The following is an 11594-nucleotide window of genomic DNA, read 5'->3' as shown; positions in this document are numbered from 1 at the left end:
TGCCTTGTCGGTGATTAATGAAGCATATGAATAGATTACTAACAACTTGGTTGGCCCTATAGAAAAATCATGTTACAAAACAGTCGGTTGAGACCATACCCAGCCTCCACATTGTTTCCTCTGCAGAGCCGCATATTGCCTTTCTGTTCATGCCCCTGCAGCAGAAAATGCTGCACAAAGTTAATGAGGAAAAGAAATTTCACTGACAAGCTGCTTTGAGACTACTGCTAGAAGGGTACTGAAGCCCCGTGAAAATGTAGATCAGGTAATTAATGTTCGTGGGCGCTGCATGTTTACTCTCAATGCGTAGGAGGGACCAATTTCAAATTTTTTTACAGGTAGGTAGCACCTTTCCTGATTGCACCATCCCCTGGTGTGGGATGCTTCTGCCTATACCGCCACCTCATTTAACACTGACTGCTAGGAAAGCTCTTGCTGAATATTGTAATCTGGGCTCTTTTAATTAAATGGTCTTTGTAGGTATTTGAGAAAGGCAACCGTCCTAGCACTACTGGTGTTCCAACCCACTGCAAACGAAGCGGATTCTGTAGCACTTGGCTCTCGCTGGCAGCTAGTGAAATTGCTATCTCCCTAAACTGCACTCTGAAAGAGCATAAAAAAAAAACTCTTCCACGGTAATTCATGCCATGCAACATGACATGGAAAACATCACGTGGCTAGTTCATCCATTGTTTTCAGGTTCAAGACGTCTGCCAATTTTTATACGGTAGCTTCAGTCTGTTGCAAACTACATTTCTCTTGAAGGCACTTTTTTCATGATGATGCTTTGGGTGCACAAACTGGGTAATGTTGGTTTTTACCTGTTAACAAAGGGCCCTAAATGATTAAAATGATATTTGGTAAATACGATTTACAGTCTTCTCTTACCGTTTCTGACCTATCTTTCCTCAAACAGAACAGTGGCTGATTGAATTGGCATCACTTATTAATGTCAGATTTAATTTTTTTCTTGCTATAACCTTTCTTAGCTGCTAAGGGCCATTATTGCCCGAGAGGTATGTAGGGTGTGTACTGTACACACGGAAATCGCTTCATTCAAATCTGCGGTATTTACAAAAAGGTACTTCGGTCCCGTCAGAATCCCGTATTTCAGTGCGACAAAACTGCCGGTAGTACACGCTTATTCAACGGCCGTACAGTTTACCTGTCCTGACCGATGATGAAGCATGGCAATGCAGCGTGCTGCACGCGGCCATCGTGTTTTCCACAGCCCCCCGACCGATAGTCTATGAAAGGCCATTACATGCACTATGCGCGCATTGCTTGGTGTGGGTTGTGGTCTTTGCGGCTGCTTCACTGCAGTTCTTTTTTTTTTTTTTTCCTTGTTCTGTCACGGCGTGGGGCCAGTTTATTTTAGAACATGCGAGGCCGATCGAGTGGCATCTATGAGGCGCCGCTAATGCTGCCAGCTAGTGCTGCGGTCGCATAAGAATGACAAGACCAGTGAATGATTTTTCGGTCCCCTTACTCTTAATTTCAAATCGGCATGATTTGAACAAATTTTCAGACCCTTAAGAGTTTGAAGTATTAGACGTCGAGATATGCCCGACCATTGGCGCTTGGCGTTGCGACGATATATATCCTTTTCATGGCGCGCGCACAATTTGGCTCTAAACGTGATGGTCCCTGCCTTCATCTTCAAAAGTCTTGGCGCAAATCTCAATTAAAAGTTTACTTACAACAGAGATAAATATAAGACTGCTCAAAGAGAGCACGCGGCTACAAAACCACCGAGCCGCACACACGTGTCCACTCCTGGCACCCTCAGTTCGAATAGAATTTGACCAAAAGTTTGAGCTAAAAAAGCGAGCACGAAACAACGAGAGTTCACCGTGAGTGCGTGTGTTTGAGGAAGGGTCGTGCTCAATAGGTTTTGCCACTAAAAGCACTGATCGTGGTGCATGCGTGCGGTACAGCGAAACGGTGATATCGATACGAGATGGAAGTACGCGTTATATGATGTTCCGCAGCTGGCGCTTCTATAGTCCTCACAATGAAAAGTGGAAGGATTGATTTTTTTTTTAAAACAAACCTTGAGTAGAACCCCGCTGTTACGTTCGCGGTTGCTGCGTTTTACCAGTGCTACGTTTTCATGAGCCAGTCCAGCTGCCGCAGATCGAAGCCCATGTATACGTAATTGAAACTCGATCGCCTGTATCTGTTACATAATGCAATTGTTGCATCATTTCCGCATCGTATGCCGCGGAAGTCGCCTCGCGGTGATAGTTTACACCATTCCGGCATTCGTTCAATGCGTATGCAATGTCAGTGCCGGGTAGAAAAAGCGAAACTATACGCTATCGGCGCTTGTCCGCCGCTGTGTTAGACGACTTCTGGCGGGAAGCCCCCACGCCAAAGCGCGCACGCTTACAGAATAGGTGATTTTTGGTTGGGCTGTTGGCACAGTTACATCACCGCTGTGATGCCAGCACGAATCGACCCTAAAGCGCGAAAATGAAACTATGCCGCGGCAGACGGCACAAGCAGCACTGTACGAGATGCGGTTGCGCGCGTTGGCTCCGATGGTTTTGTTTCTGCCATCCGCTTTATTCTTGTCACCTGCACCTTAAGATACACAATTTCGAGATTCCAATAGGCGATGATTCTATGGGATTAACGCGGCCACCGCGATAACAGCGAAGAGGAGCATGCGTACCGCAGCTTCGCACGCTTTAGGCATGGTCCCTCTTAGCTGCTAAAACCCTTCCACAGACAGCTGCTCAGAAGCGGAATGGATATTTGAGCTACAGTTGGCATAGTATCACATAAAAAATAGCACACTCATCAAATTGTGTTGTTTGGTCTTTTTTGCTCATGCAGAACAATCCAGAGAAGGATATGGCGCACACGTCATAATAATAAAAAAAAACTGCAGGCAACAGTGCACAATTTTTTTTCACCCTAAGCATTCATCTGATACGTTTCCTGGCTGTTACTTTTTTTTTTGCGGTCCTATGAAAAACTCTGCAGCAATGTGTTTTGTTGCATTCGACGCTCTGGTGCATTTAACAACTATATGTGGACACTTGAGTGCACTCTCAACTCTCACTTTAGGTCGTACACGCATATATGTAGCCCCCCAAAAATTTAACTTCATATTGTCTCTCCCAGATGCACACAAATCACGTACATCACCACCTGGACAACATGACCACAGGTGTCATGCATATTCAAGAATGCTGATTCCATGGCTGCAGTTGAGGTTTTCGGCCAGAAGCACGGGTAGCGGGGCGAGCTGGCACAGGTTGATCGCTTGCAACAGAGAAGTCATCACTAGCGAAATGCGTCGTAGTATGTGCACCGACATTTGCAGCTGAACTGGTTTTTACTGAAATGTGAAATTTTTAGTAGTCACTGAAGAAGAAAATAAGTAAAGTGTGTATTGCAGAAACAAAAAAAAATAAAAAAATTAATTCAGCTGGTGAACGTGAGAGATTTCAGTTGCAAAGTATATATGCCAATCCTAATTTATCTTTGAGAAAGTACTCTACAAGCTGTAATTAGTCCAAAAGTGATGGCCTACAGAGTGTTTCACTGAATGTGGCAATTTTTTAAATAGATTAAATACAGCTACGATATTCATTTAACCCGCAGGCTTGTAAATTAATATATAATATTTAACTTTTTACCAGTTACAGTAATGCCTCTTATTATAGCTGACCATAATATCCGCATCAGTTTTTAGATTCCTCAAATTGTGATTCTCTCGGCTGCAGTGCACTGAGTTTGGGGTGCCCAAATGGGCGAAACTGCACGGGCCAGGAGCACTCGCAGCCACGCCTACGAGTGCATACCCAGCTCTTTCCTCGAGCAGTTCCCACTGCGGTCACTAAAGTATATACACACTTCATTCCCTACCACTGTTTTTCAAGCTCAGCCAGTGTAAAAGCAGATAATTCCTTATAAAAGAACTAATCCCAGCTGGGACACACCTTGCACAGAAAGATTACAGCAGAAACCTTAACACAGCTGCAATACCTGCAGGTTTTTGACTGGTATCAACTGAAAATGTAGACAGTTTAGTCTGGCAAATCCCAACTGACCCCTGCTGAGATCACACACAACCCTGTGGTTTCCATAGCTGGTGACCAGTCGAAATCTGCCATTCTTGTGAAGTTGACCTGCTATTGACTAGGACAAACATTTGGCTTTTATTATGTCATTAACTAGAACAATTTGCAATGATATTTCAGGCACACTTCAGTTTTGATTACACAGTTTCACTTGGTTCCAGCTCGAACAGTGAAGCTGCTTTGCTAGAGAAGGTGTGGCATCATATATTAGCAAACAGCTATGATTCTTAATTTGAAACTGTGGCCAACAGATTTCTGCTTGAGACTGAGTGATATTAGTTCATATCAGCTGCAACTATGTCAAATTCTCAGTTTAGGATGTTTCCCTTGCACGTATGTAAATCCAGATGGCAATTGCCCAGTGAAAGCAAATTATATTCACCTGAACTATAGCTAATCTACTGCCTTCATGACTGTAGCAAAAAAAGGTTTAAAGCTCCTTCAAGTAAGTGCAATATTAGTACAAGACGCACTTAATTTTCATTGAAAGGTATGATGGCATTTTCATCAAGCAGAGAGATACAGTAGGGATTAGAACTTCAATGTGGGACATGGGTCATATGGTTACTTGGTCATCACAAAGCTGAACTTTTCTTATTAAATAGCAGTAGAAATAATTTGCTTATTGCTAAGATGTCAGGTTGAAAGCTCTTGACTTTAGTTGTTATCAAAGCTGCTGAGGCAAGAAAATTGTGTAAAGCACACATTTTACCCCATTAAAGGTGAAGCATAGAAGAACATACCATCAGATGAACCTGTGCTCACTGAAAAAATAATGCAGACAGTACAATAAGAGCCAACAGCCCCTGTAAAAGAATTTAAAGGCCCAGATTGCAGTATAAATCACTCAATCATTCATAAATCAATATGTTTAGAACAATCCTTGCAAAGTTTCGAATCAGGTTATTTACTGAGCAGAACAAATAAAATGTACTGCACTCATTCTGCCCACAGATTTTTGAAAAGGCATGAATGAATGCCTGACAGTGTAACAGACCTCTTAGCAGTTTTTCTTCCATTCACACAATATTAAATTAAAGATTACAAACAGCCTGACAATTGTAGATACATAAGGGCAAACTGTGCAATTACTCCTACCGGAAGCAAAAGAATCAAAACAAGCAAAAGCTACAAGAAACAATTATTACAGGTACAACAAATACAGATTAATTATTTTTCTTTTTGAAATGTTAGTCATACTGATCCTAGTGTATCAATAATGAGAGTGTGATTTTGCAAGAAGTGTGCTATAAAGTAGAATTGCTTTCTATGACATAGATTCTATTGTGCCGTGATTATACATTGTCAGCCTCACCTTATTTATGTTCTTTCCCAAGATGCCATCTTGGAAAGGCACTTTCATTTAACTTGCACACACACACACACACATCTTTTTCACTGCCAGAAAACTGCGCATGGTAATGCAGCAAAACACTGAAGAATAATACAGCAGCTTCAGCTGCCCCTTAGGTTGTGCACAGATGGTACAGTAAAGAGCTCTTTGTGTGATCCACCAAAGCTGTCAGGTACATATATGCCAGTGTGCCGCCTTCCTGTACCTAGCTAAATTTTGTGGTTCCGCAACTTTCTATGGGAAGTGAATTTTGTTGAAAAGTTTCATATCTAAAAATGGTGATGAGTAATGTCTGTTTGTAAAAAAGACTGGAAAGACCTAGAAACAGGAATATGCGAACACTTGGTGACATAAGACAGCTATTCAAAACACATTTGAAACATTCTTATTGCCCACATGGAAAACATGTATCATATCTGAGTTCTAATATCGTTTTTTTCTCATGGATAGTAGAGTCAAGGATTTCACATTAAAGAGCAACCACAGAATCTTCCGTAATGTGACACAAACATACCATAATAAGCTAAGCTACCACTATAGTATAAGAGAATATGCTAGAATATTTGATTCAGTACACATATTCCATTGAATTTCAGCTGCAGGAGAGAGAACCACGGTTAAGTAAAATACCACTCTATCTGTTGACCTTTGAAATATTCCCGAAAGAGATCATTTTTTGTGCGTTAACTGAAATTCCATTGTCAGAAAATGATTTAAGCATATAATTTGTTTTCCTGCAACTAATGCATTGCTGACTCAAAGTGTACTTGATCTGTGAGCAAAACTGTGCTGTCCATGCACTGGAAGACCAAGCACCTGAAGTTATCGAGCTGAAGCCATTAGTGATTAAATTTTTTTAAAGAGTATGGAAGATAAAATAGAATCCAGCAGTTTACCAGCCTCTATATATTGGCAGTTTACCACCAGGTTCAGTTTGGTTATTTAATTTAATAATGAACGACTATACAAAAAATTCTCAAGGATAGCGAAAAAGGGAGCTCTAAAGACAAGCAGGTACAGTTTGCTTGGTAAAATCCTATGTTTCGTCACATCGAAGATTTTCTGAACACTGAGAAAAAAAGCGCAGTTAAACAATTTGTCTAATGACGAATACAGCTCAGCTGCAAATTTGTCAAGAATTAATGCAATGCCCCTTATTGTAATATTGCCTTCCTGATGATCAAAAAAAAAATAGAGAATGTTAAAAAAATCTTGTCATGCATTCAAATAGGAATTTTTCTAGTATTTGGGATGGAGTCAATAACAGGTAAATTGGTCAGTAGTTCTCAATGCATTTTTTTGCCTTCCCTTTAATAGTGGCCTATATCAAAGCTTATCAAATCATGACAGAATTTTCCTGAGACTGTTCAGTCAAAAAGAACGGAACGTTTGCAAGAGCATGATGATACCATGGTAGCAATGAAGTGGGCATATTTCGCCTAAAAGTGCACTAACCTGGCCAGATCCCCCTTTGAGAGCCTCACAATGTATGTTAAAGCAGGTGAAAGTTTTTTTTAGTGCGCAAGTGGTGTTGTGTTGTGTTACTGCCATTCTTTTTGCAAGCCTGAAATATTGATTGAAATTATCAGCTTTTTATGATGGATTATTCAGCAAACCATCAGTGCATTGTGACACCTTATTTCTTCCATGAAGGGGGTTAATCTGCGACACCTTTGAAGGGTTTTTTGTTTAATTAATAGTAACAGTACAATGATGATAATGCTTTGTAAGCATTAAAACAACTCTATGTCTAAGAAATGCTTATAAAATACTTCAGATGCAACTGCAGCACAAGCACTCACATTCGCATCAGGGCACAAAATAATCTTCTTGTGACAACATGAGAGGATCTCTTTTGCAGCCTTCCTGTTCCTGACAAACCTCTCACCAACCCCCAACTTCATTCTCTTCAGTGCATACTCTTAAGATACACCCCTCACCCCTGGCCATTTTTCTGTCTACCGCCTCAGAGCTTCCCCTGCACGACCCATTTGCTATGATCCCTATGCTGATCTGGAACGTGCCCTCTTTTCCTGCCCCATCATCATCATCAGCCTGACTTCGCCCACTGCAGGACACAGGCCTCTCCCATGTCTCTCCAAGTATCCCTGTCCATTGCCAATTGCAGCTACCGTATCCCCACAAACTTCTTCTTAATCTCATCCGCCAAACTAACTTTGTGCTGTCCCCTGCTATCTGTTTGCCTTCTCTTGGAATGCACTCTGTTACCCTTAAAGAGCAGCGGTTATCTTGCCTTCGCATTACATGCCCTGCCCAAGCCCATTTCTTCCTCTTGATTTCGACTAGGATGTCATTAACCCGCGTTTGTAACCTCACCCACTCCGCCCTCTTCCGATCCCTTCATGTTACACCTGTCATTTTTCTTTCCATAGCTCGCTGCGCTGTCTTTAACTTAAGCTGAACGTAAGCTGAACTTAAGCTGAGACGTAAGGCGCAGCTTTTCAATTTCTCAAGTTCGCGCAGTGCCACTGAGCTCACGTTAGAGCGAACTCGTTTAAACTTCATCGAACTCTCCAAACTCCGTTGAACCTGTAAAGTTTGAATCACGAACCACCTTTGCAGGCTGATGGTGCTCGAAACTGGTTTTGCCCCCGAAAGGACACAGCGGGGTTTGCGGAGCCTCTTCCAAGCGCACACCCCTGAAGAAGCCGGGCGCCGGGCCGGGGGTGGCTTGTACCCATTTTCCCGGTGGGTGTCCGGCGGTGGGTTTCGAACCAACCACCTCCCGCAGCCGAGGCGGACGACCAAGCCTCTAGGCCACGACTTAATTACCAACTACCGTATTTACAAAACCAGTTAATTGAAGCAGGCGTAAACCTCCGTGAAATCACCATCTCCTCTCTGCGTAGCATGATTGTTCATTTGGTTAAGTGCTAATACATCAACTCCTGTTTTATGAATTGCTCTCCACCCTTTTTGTTATTTGATGACTGGTCGTCTACTGTGCTGATACCCCTTTTTCGTTGCTGATACCCCCTTTTGATTTCTGCGTATTCTGTTCGGTTACAGACATTGCTTATATTGATGTTTTTGTTCATCTGACTTGATGTTCAATTTAGTTCTTCGTTTTATGTTCTTAATGACTTGATGACTTGATGTTCAGTTTAGTTCCTCGTTTTCTGTCACTGCCGTCTGAACAGGAGAGGAGAACTCCGTCAAGCGGATAGCCGCTTTTTTTCTCCCCTCCTCCATCAAATTGTATTTGATTTGGTGGAAATAAAGCATTATTATTATTATTATTATTATTATTAACCCCATTGCCTTTCAATTACAGCATTACCCATAGCATCGGACAAGCTGATATGGACCAGATGGCTTTGGTGACACTGGCACAAGATATCCACAGCGCTTCATGTTGCATCATAATAAATCTGTTTCTCTTTCTCTTTCAGACTCACATGCAGCTGCTGCAGCATCCATGCATGCGTGTGTTCCTTAATTTGAATGTGGGTGTTTGTGCTGCAGTTACATCTGAAGTGTCAAACAAACTTTCCTGGGACCTCGTTTTCCTCTTAATATATTTTGTTTACTGGTGATTATGTTGGAGTGCCTGTCTATTCTTTAGCTTGGTGGGTGCCATATATCAACTTTCTTCCCTTTGTATAAATTAAATGGATGATTTGTTGCTTCACCCCACGTCTTTAAATAATGCTGCTCATTGACCTACTTCTTTTTTGTACCGTATATAGGACAGTTGACCACTTGCTTTTGTTCTGCTGTTCAATATGCTGTAATGAGTATGTGTGTGCAGTTTATGACCAAGTAGAATGAGCCCATGCTTGTCTATGGTTTGGCTTTATGCGGTTTATCGTACGTCCCAGAGCGACTAAGGCTATGAGGGACACCGTAGTGGCGGGCTGTGGATAATTTCGACCACCTGGGGTTCTTTAACGTGCACCGACATCGCACAGCACAAAAGGCCTCTAGCATTGCGCCTTCATTGAATTGAGGCCAACAAGACCGAGATCAGGCCCGCATCTTTCAGGTCAGCAGCTGAGCACCACAACCCCTAAGTCACCATGGCGGCTTGCCCATGCTTTTCATTCAGTGTTTCGGTATATACACTGCATTTGCCATCACCTGTTGGGTCACCTTGTCAAGCCACTGACAGCAGTAGCTTTTTGTGGCTGCTCCCTCTTTGCATGAAAAGAAAATCCAATTTCAATTTAAAGAAATTATGCGTTAAAATATTTCGTTCCATCACCTTACTTATCCACTCTCAAGGCTCAAGGGCATTATTTAGAGAAATGGGTGAACAGAACAAATTATTAACAGAACAAATCAGTTGCAGCTTTCTTGAAGGCGATGTTATTGACGATCACAGTGACAAAGGCAACAAAGTAGTTCCAGTCGTTACTGGTGTGTGGAAAAAATGAATATATGACATGCGAGAACACAGACTTTAAATATGTGGTCATTATGTGATGAAATGTAGGGCTCGTGAAAAGCTAAAAATCCAGAGGAAAGAAATAGGAGTTGTAAAACAGAAAACAAGACTGTCTGTAGTGTTGCAACTGAATAGTAAAAAGAAGGAAAAATTATAGTAAAGCAACAGAAATATCAATATTGTTGTGACAAATTTGGCGCCAAGAAAAGGGCATTTTAAATGTTAAAAACATCTTGCCATCCAAATATCACTCCCAAATTTTAACAAGAATTGCAGACAATTTTAGAATGTGTGGTAAAATAACTATTTTGATTCAAATTTAATACCCGCCTTTGCTGCTCTGCCAATGCTAAACCTGGTAAAAAATTTTCTCGAAACATGCAATACCTAGAAGCACAATTTGAAACTCTTTTTGTATAACGTGTCCATACCTCTGGATTGTAAAGTTGAGATTTCGGGGCATGGTCAAAGGTGTCTACTACTCATATTAATAAGACAGCAAGAGCTGAATTACAACTATGCAACATTAAAATGATCACTAAACTGCAAGATCAAATAACCCCAGTTGAAGGACTCATTGTGCTTCTGCAAGGTTCCAGTGGTTCTCGCTAAGCTGGTGCCAACAATACATGATCCCAGCTCTTTGAACAGCACTTCAACAAACCTTGTTAGCAGAAGCACGAAGTTAGCAGTGCACAAAGTGCCATGAAATTGCGGCCGACCATGCTCACGTCGAGGACCTCATTTCAACAGCAACTAACATACAGAAATATCTACACAGTAGCAAGATTTATTACAACGAAAAAAGGGTTTTCCTTGCTGCTAACAAATACAAAGTTGCCTATTTTGAGTCCTTGTGACACTTACGGCCAAGTGAAATGTGCCTTGTGAATTACTTCTGCTTATATGCATTGCTTACAAGGTGAGTTATTATTGAGAAAGTTGACTTAGAATTGAAGAAAGCATATCAGTTTGAGTAGTTTAAGCACACAAACAAGGAAGGAAAACATGGGAAAAGAGCTGCAACCAATCAATTTATTTCCTGGCTGAAGCACTGTACACAGGAAATGAATCATTATTAGTATGGCTTCAATGCCAAGCAATACTGCAATTAAATAAGAAATTCAAAAGACAAGCCAGTTATGAAAGTTGTTCACGTGCCATCATGTCTATGCTATTATAACCGGTACCCTAATCTCTTAAAAGACGTTCAATCTCATAGGTAAATGAATGTGTCTTAAAGGGGGGGTGGGGTATACTCCATTGCCACGCCATCTAGCATTATCTACTGACAGATTTAAGTATTCCCACAGAACACCAATGCAGAACACCAATAGTTTGTAATGTCTTTTCTGCCACCCATATATTTCTAACACAAAATGTGTGTGGATTCAGGCAAGACAGCTTGAGAGAAGTGGTACAAAACAATTGAGGATTCCGAACCTGCTGGCCACCTTTTTGACGTTAATTGTGGAATATATTGTGGGCTTAGGGCACAACTGCTGTTAGCTTCGGTGCATAGGGCACACGTCGTGAAGTTTCCATTTTGCCTTAATAGTAGAATGAAACTTTGGTCACTGACCATGTCGAACATGTTGATTGACATTGCAGAACCCTAACAGGTTGCTTGTTCAAAATGAAGTACCGGTCATGAAAAGGCAGCTCCTTAACTCAGGGCAATGACTTTGCATATGCCTGGTGAAGGTTTCCCTTTGTTCTGATGACTGTCTTAAGCATC

General features: G+C 41.6%; 1 long non-coding RNA gene across 1 annotated transcript; it reads right to left on the bottom strand.

Moving 5' to 3' along the window:
- Nucleotides 1–10877: 10877 nt before the first annotated feature.
- LOC149335244 (uncharacterized) lies at nucleotides 10878–11481 on the bottom strand. The gene is made up of 2 exons (XR_016284477.1): nucleotides 11386–11481; nucleotides 10878–11355 (listed from the first exon to the last, which is right to left on the bottom strand). It is a non-coding gene; the product is annotated as an uncharacterized LOC149335244 (long non-coding RNA).
- Nucleotides 11482–11594: the final 113 nt, after the last annotated feature.

This window comes from Amblyomma mixtum, chromosome 7 (genome assembly GCF_055824585.1).
Source record: "Amblyomma mixtum isolate Tamu chromosome 7, ASM5582458v1, whole genome shotgun sequence".
In the NCBI taxonomy this organism is placed as follows: Eukaryota; Metazoa; Arthropoda; class Arachnida; order Ixodida; family Ixodidae; genus Amblyomma; species Amblyomma mixtum.
Note: the sequence above shows the minus strand (reverse complement) of the source record. Positions and strands in the feature narration are given on the sequence as shown.